At 44.3% G+C, this 8,176-nt stretch overlaps 1 protein-coding gene across 6 annotated transcripts in view; it reads left to right on the top strand.

Annotated features, from left to right (window-relative positions):
• Window positions 1-275: 275 nt before the first annotated feature.
• The window catches only part of PATJ (PATJ crumbs cell polarity complex component), a 3,332,662-nt gene continuing 3,324,761 nt past the window's right edge, over window positions 276-8,176 (top strand). For 3 of the 6 annotated variants that reach the window (XM_069642043.1, XM_069642045.1, XM_069642040.1), the window contains exon 1: window positions 315-702. The gene's annotated coding sequence lies outside the window, so the exon portion shown is untranslated. Of the gene's footprint in view, window positions 703-8,176 lie in introns of all 6 variants that reach the window. The other 3 variants (XM_069642042.1, XM_069642044.1, XM_069642041.1) reach the window with 2 other exon arrangements.

The raw sequence follows: 8,176 nt of genomic DNA, 5'->3' as shown, positions 1-8,176 counted from the left end.
TACACTGTGTGTGACTTCCAGTATAAGAATTGTAAAACGCGCATTGTATATATACCACCTTCTGTTCTTTCCTGGTTTTTAGGCTAATTTAACTGTTATGCACACTCACACCTCTATCTGCAGACACCCAGGCCCCGTCTCCTGTGCCCCAGGTGGCCTGACTATGGCCTCTAGGTAGCTTGGGGCAGGTGAGCAGGCCGGGGCTCGTATGTGACGTCATCCGGGTGGGCAGGGCTGCTACCGTTCGCAACGGGCTGAGGCGGGCGACGTCACGCCGAGGTGTACCCGGAAGCCACGCTGGGAGCAGTTGAGCCCTGGACACCCTGTGCTGCTGCCTGGAGAAGGAAGCAGGTAGTCTTCGGCGGGCGGTTGGGAACGAGGGAGGGCTGAGTGCTGCGGTCACTTCCGCACAAGAGTGCAACAGTGTGCAGGTGCACCCTCTCCTGCGCCGAAGTCCCGGGCATGTCCTAAATTGGCTGAAAATCAGTACCTTACAAACCAGTGTCTCTCTCTGTCTGGCTTGGCAGCAGGAAGTAGCTGGAGAGAAGCCATTCTGGTGTGTACCCCCAGACCTCCCTGACTTCCCACCAACACCGCCGATCGCTTTTGAGTGTTCATATGCAACACAGTTAATCGTAATTGCCACGAGAGGGATCTGTGTGCTTGGGGAGTATCCTGAATAGCATGCGTACCACGTCTCAGGTAATGGCATCAGCTTCTTTACAACTTATTGTTTTGTGAAAAGAAAGGGCATAGCTGAGCAATTCTTGACACGGCGAGTCTTTATGCTTAGACGGGAGAGGACGCCCGTTTTAGGCAGAACATGAACATATCAAATGGCCACAATTTAAACACGAGTCTTGGGACACATGGAAGTCCCGGCTGAGAAATCTGGCTCTTGCTTGAGCTCACATGTCCTAAACTGTATTTCTACCGTGATTTTTTTTCCTTGCTTCTTTATGAGTGAACTTCTGTATACACGAGAACACAGGAGTATTGTAAATCCAAATGTATCCAGCAGACATGTGGATATCTTCCGTATGCTTATGCCTGAGAAAAAAGAATGTAAAGTTTTAAAAAGAAAAAGACGTATATTTATTATTAGCATGTGCCATACAATGTCATCTTGATATCCTATTTTCAAAATGCGTGTTTATATGCCAAACATTTTTTGCAAGTATCAAGTGAGAGAACACATGTGCCATATTATTGGCTTGATTCTGCATGGTCCAACATAAGTACAGTATGTAATACGTTTGGAATGTCCATATGTTATTACATCTATGTGTTTTTTAGTTTTGGCGCATAGGTGTCACAACATGATCCTTAGCATGGCTAAACTATTTGAAATGTGAGTGTAGAGGGGAGATGGATATAATTATAGCAAATCGAGGGATCATGTTGGAATGGAGAATTTCACAACTTTTACATATGAGGAGTTCTCTATTGTAAAGCATTTTAACAAAAAGTTACTTGTGATAATTGTGTTGTATTTATCTTAACATGAAGTACAATTGCCTAATTTGCAACCACACGCCATCCCTTCACTGCATACACACGCACACCGACTGCTTTGAGCCTGACACCCACACTACATCTCCAACCCTGCATGCACACTTACCCACCACTACTCATGCTTTCCCAAACGCAACACACACGCACCCTATCCACACACAGCATGCCATATTTTTTTTGTGTGCATAAAAACTGTTTACTGTGATAACCATAAATATTGAAATGTGGCTACTGTACCAACTGGGCATAATTGAATAAGACAACTATTATAACTGGTGATAAGGGTGCAGGTACTTAGATTTTGATTTAAAAACGAATCAGTTTGAGTCGTTGTGATATTCGTTACAAATCTGTGACATGGTGTGAATAAATGGACTTTTGAAGGCTGTACCTGGTATACCATAGGGATATGTGGTACTCGAGAAACAGTGTGCATTATGTCATTACCTGACACATTATTATACTTCCTGGGTATATGATGACAAAGCTAGCACGTGATGAGTACCTGGAGTCATGATACCAATGCCTAAATATCAGCCAAAAATATTGTCACTATTTGATTTAAGATCAATGTTATTCTCTGAAGCATTTTGTAAAAATGTTGCCTTGAAATGTTTACATTCTTTTTGCCTAACACACAAACATTCAGATGGTGCCCATGTGTTTGTGTTTTTTATATTTTTTTTTTAAATAAATACTTTTTCTATCTGCATCTACTCATGCATATGTTGTGTGTACTGCCCTATAGTTGGTTGACAGTTTGTCCTGTAATAAGTGTCCCCTGGTGAACTTGCTTTGCAATCAATGTGAGAATTGGGTCCCGCTGAGAGCTGCTTATGATGGGGTCCAGATCCCCCTCCTCTGCTGTGCTTCTATCTTCATGAGCAACACACAATACTTGCATGCACAAATGTATAATTCTAACATGTTTTATCTGCTCCTCTTCGGGATATATATATACCAGATCATGTCACTATATAGTTGATCATTTTAAGGAGTATGGCTAATCTTTTTCACTTGCTTACGATTATGTTGAGTATGGCTAAGTATACTTTTCATTTATTCATGTGGCTCGTTTCAGTAGTGAAAAATTATAATACAATGGCTTTATTAAGTGCCAGGGGAAAACTGCTATACCTGGCAACGTTTGGGTCTACATATTCTAATAGCTTGCAGCTTTTTTGTTTTTATGACAAGGCCGATAGCCCCCCACTAAGTGCAGAGACACCGTGCTGTTTGCACCATGCGGTAAAGCAATGGCATTTAGATCCGTGTGATAATTGTGTGTGGTTTTCAGGCGCAGTCAGTGGGGTGAGACTAGCAGCCGCCATTTTTGCATTCTATGAATAGTCTCTCTACATTGAGCACGTAAATACTGCAGCAATTAACTCATATTCATTGCATGTGGCTGGTGAAGGGTCCATGAATTGGGTGGTCCTAGGTGGACGTGCTCTTCACTTTCTGCATGCAGTGAAATCTTGATTAGTGGGTCGTGTGCTGAGACTGAACCCTACAAACTGGTCGTGGAGTCTGATGGGCTTTTTCCGGGGCCATTCGGACATGAATGTAATGAACTGAGATCACTGGTATGAGCTATTCTCGGTTGCTGCTCTGTGTGCCTGCTATAGATGCAGGTTCTCTGGCATTCATGTACTCCAACGTTGTACCGCCTTGGTGTGATGCTGAGGTGTGTGGTCACAGTGGACGTTTTTGACCTAGCTGCTTTTTAAGTGGGGAACCTTACCTGCAGTTGCAGACCTACAAGGAAAAAAAGCCTAGCCTTTGCTGTCTTCTCAAGTTCTTCATTAAACAGACATAACAGGCGCATTAGCAAGCTAGGAGAGAAAGAACCCTGCAGAAATGGGTCTCTGTTGACAAACCGTGGTGCCCATTCAATTTGAGTCCTGGATTAGCTGCTGTGTTATACACATTTTAAATGGATTTCCGGATGGGATGAGAAAGGAAAATATTTTATCCCACTGGAGCACAAAACAATTTTAATATTCGGGATCTAATTTCAGAGCCATCTGTTACAGCAGTGATTCGAGTTGGTTAGCTGGCTGACTATTCAGAAGTGAGTCCTTCCTTTTCATCTGGCAGTCAGGATGAGCAGTTTTGTAATATAAACATACTCCACATGAATTAAAATGCCATACCATAAATACAATCTAGTTGGTGCATCTAGTGTAAACCTCGGGCATTAAATTGAACGTGGGGGGCATAGAGATCACCCATTGTTCACATGTTTAGTTAGATAAGAGATGGCCATCTTCTGATGTTTTTCCCCATACCCTCCCTTCTGACCACATTCGTTACTACATTAAATGGCTCCTGCCCTTACCAATTATTATAACTTTTGAAATTTTTTTCCTTCCCTAATGTATGCCCACTACGTTTCCCCTACTTCCTGTTTTCTCTGTCCGCATGGACTGGATGTTGTGCAGTGTGTCTTGGGGTATTTGCTGGTGACGCTAAAGTTACGTGGCACAGTGATGGCATTTCAAACACTGTTAGGTAGCACCACACTTAGCTTGTGCTCTGGACCCCCCCAACTGGCAAAGCCACTGCTGCGGGCTCTCTGGACCAGTGCTGGTGTGTCCATAAAGGCACAGAGCACCCCATTAATTCAAAATGTCTGTTACACAGCAGGACCACAACTTAAATCAATGGAAAGGAGAACATTTACTACCAAGAGGAAGCACACTCTTCATCTTTTAGATCTCCTGACGAACGCAGCCACCACAAGCACGGACACTGTTACAAGAAATGTCACAGGAGAAGGTGGTGGGCCTAGTAAAATTATCAGTTGACAAGCAATTAAGCCTGCCTTCCAGTGGAGGCAGTGGGGTGTTGCTAATGGCCACCTGCCAGGCCAATGCTACGTTCCCAATAGTTGCAGTAGTAGCAGAGTCACAGGAAACGCAGAAGGCTGAAGAACCTCAGGTAGTAGAGGGAAATCGGGTGGACCTGGATGAGGCAGATGACGCTGCTGCTATCCTTTTCCTCCAATGTATTAAGAATTGGGGCTCAGATGAAGTTAAATTTGGATTTTTTCACTCCCTCAAGAGGTGGAATAGAAGCTATCTAGACCGTTTAAAGGGATACCAAGCGTGGCATTTACCTTTCATTGAGGAATTCCTGTTAAAAGAATGGAGAGACACTGAAAATCTCACCTTCCTGTGGGACTTCTACAGGCTAGATCCACTGGAAGGCTTCATTGAACGAGAAATGTCCTGAGCAATGTGTAAGCAAATGCACAATTCGAAGTCCTGGTTGGTCAAGGCAATTTCTCGCCTGAGGTACCTATGCCTACAAATATGGTGGATTGGAAAATTGAGAAACCCTTAAAGCTGATGTATTGTGCTATCCATCTGATAGTCAAAGCAGACTTCCACTCTGCAGCACAGTCCTTATTTTATGGACTTCCACAATGTTTAAGAAGTTTATCAGGAAAGTGAGGTATTAGTGAATTTCTGGACATGATGGACTGTTAAGACCAATACTTGTCAGATATTCATTAATGCATCCTAAGGGGAGTCGCACTAGGAGGTAGTTCCTCAATAGCAGCCAGGCGAAAGCAGTGGGTGCACTCATGGATTGATTAAGTTTTGCAGAACCCTTCCCTTTCTAAGTCAATTCTTTTGGGGTCCTCACTCTTTGGACCCCAATTGGATTCTTTCTTCGAGCGGTCCTTCAATGATCGAAAACACTCTTGTACTCGTTGAGGGGTGTGGGTGTGGTGGGACACCAGGGTTGACGGTGACGAGACCTACAGGGAGAAGCACCTGTGTCCTAACTTTGAACATCCACTATACTCCCTTTTGTGGTTGAAGGGTCACTGTGAGAGGGGAAGATCCCAGCTTAACTGTGGCAGACAAATGACCTTGACCCCCAATTCCCCCTACCACCAGAAGGCATGACAATCCATCATCTCAGGATGATCCATTGTGGGGTGGTCAGCAAGTTCAATAGCACCTGGGCAGATGTCCAAGACATGTTGGTGGTAGAGATTGTTTCCTCTACTTACACCATTGAGTTCAACCAACTCCCACCACAGAGCTGTCCTCTGGCTACTAGTCTGCCAAAGGATGCATTGCGAAGAGCGGCTTTACTGGATGGAATCCTTCAATTGCTTGTGAAGAAGATATTTTCTGAGGTCATTGGTAAGGCTAAGAACAGGGGTTTGTCTCTGTCTTGGATTCCTGACCAAGAAACCATGGGAGACTACAGACTAGGGATGTATCTCCAAGCTTTGAACAAATACACCCATTATACGCCTTTCAAGATGGAGACTTATCAACAGGTCGTCTCACTGACATTGGTAGACCTAGAGAACACCAACCTTCATATTCAATTTTTGGAGTAATCGCCCATTTCTATGGTTCCGAACGGTGGGAGTGACATACTAGTTCAGGGTACTGCCATGAGTATTTACCAAAATCTTGGCCCTGCTGAATGGTGTCCTCCACTCAGAAGGCCCCAGAGTTCACCCACAGTTGGATGACGTTGTGGTCCATGCTGCTTTTCACCAAGAATCCTAGATGGACACAGCTCAGGACTGCAATGCCCTACAGGAATACTGCGTTGGGTGCATTTCTGGAAATCGCCCATCGATCCTACTCAGGACCTGGTCTTCTTTGTAGTGCACTTCCTTACTGCTATTAAACCAGGAATATTATCCAGAGGTCGGGCCCATGTCTCCCACAGCTCTCTTCCCCCCCCTCCCCCCCCACAACCATCTGAAGGAGCTCCTTTCCAGGGAAGAAGCTCCAGCATGCCATCGGTTTTGATATGAATTTGAACCGTCAGCCAGGTCACGAGCATACCTGAACAGACAAAGGAGCACAACATCTCAATCCATGGCGAAATTGGCCACAGAGATGGGCAACTGGGCTGAGGAACACCTTGGTGATAACAAAATAGAGGCAGATCAGTGGATTCATAATTTTCATTCCCCTGCCAATGGTCACCTTTCTGCGGGCCTTCTTTATGGTAACCAGGAGGTGGGGAACACCAGGGCTGGGCCTATTTAAATCAACTGAGAACTCTATGCTCTTATGGTATTGTACCATAAAAGTAGTTCCCAGAGTCGGAGTTGGGTTCAGGATGCGCTAACAACAATTTGGCCTGCTGGCCTTCTGTATGCCTTTCTGTCTTTCCCTTTATTGTCCCAAGTGTTCTGGAAGATTCAACAGGAAAATCTGCATTTTCTTTCAGGTGGATCCTTTTGGACAAAGATGCCATGGTTCTCTCTGCTGCAACATATGGCGAGCGAACATCAACTGATGTTTCCTCTGGAACCTACTCCAGTCACCTCACCACCCTAAAGAGGTGGCTCTGAGGAAATCTGCTGCAGCAGCGGCATGTTCAGATCAGAATTCTCACTAGCCGGCGATTGTAAATTCATACTCTCATCATTGTTCATCCTGCAGTATGTGGTGTACCTCTAAGGGAGTGGATGCAGAATGCAGGGAGCAACTGGTTATTTCACGATTTCCTGGATGAGAGTTTCAAAATTGGTTTAAAGCAATAGTGCGCTCAAAAATGTTATTGTCCCGAACATTCGTGCATGGGGTTTTATGTAAACTGTGATCGATCGTAAAAACATTTCCTATGCACCTTACCGTCATTTTCCTCACTTTTACACATGCAAAATCAAGCATCGGGGCGCAGCCATCTGGTGCTAATCTCATCCGTTGCTGCACCACCCTAAATTGAACTGCCCTTGCAGCACTAAATCATATCCCCCACCCATGAAGCTGAAATCCTCCTAAATTCCTAATGATATTCTCCACCTATTTGCATGATGTTTGTGGGCAGCGTAGCCAAAACGTGCTGAGTCCTCACCTACGTATAAAAGTCAGTTGACCCAGAACCTGGAATATCAACACACATCCTCTCGCAGCACATCACGTCCAAAATCAGAATAGAAAACACTATTTTTCAAGGAAACATCAATACTCTGCAATTTATAATGTGCTTTTATTTCACAATAGACGCTCCGAGAACATCCAATTTTGATTATCAACCAAATGTTTAATTTCGTTCTGTTGGAGCATCAAATCTTTATCATGAGGCACACAGTGTTCCTTTCGGTAGAAGCGCATTTGACGCACCTCGCCATCAGCTTCTTGCTAGACCACCGTAAAAGATGACAGTTTGGCGGTATCAGCAACAAGAAGCAAAGGGCATATCGGTCCCGGGCGATCGTCGCACATCACCGTAATGAAGAGCAATCTGTTTCGGTGTATCTGCCACTGCCTGTTGAAGAAACCATCACTCGGTGTCTGGAAACAATGACATTCTTAGAAAGGAAGGATGTAGCTGTGTAGAAAACATAACAAAAATATATTTCAGTAGCCGTTCTTTATTCAAATTTATCCATTTGCCCTTTAATTCTGCACCGGGTGAAACCTAATAATGAACACAAACCAGAAACAATGGAAACACAGAGACAACATTGTGGAAAGTTGGAGTCTACGATGTGCTTGAGAGGTTAGTGCTGTGCAGTATGTTTAGCTCGCAATGGGATGCGGAAGCTGACGGAAGATTTTGAACTACACATAGACTGCATTATAATGTAATATTGGCAACAAACTTGGGGTTTTGGTGGAACTTGGGGTAACCTAGAGGTGGACTCCATGCTGACTGTGCTCAGAGA

Source organism: Ambystoma mexicanum, chromosome 1q, assembly GCF_040938575.1.
Source record: "Ambystoma mexicanum isolate Mex_15411 chromosome 1q, UKY_AmexF1_1, whole genome shotgun sequence".
NCBI lineage: Eukaryota > Metazoa > Chordata > Amphibia > Caudata > Ambystomatidae > Ambystoma > Ambystoma mexicanum.
Note: the sequence above shows the minus strand (reverse complement) of the source record. Positions and strands in the feature narration are given on the sequence as shown.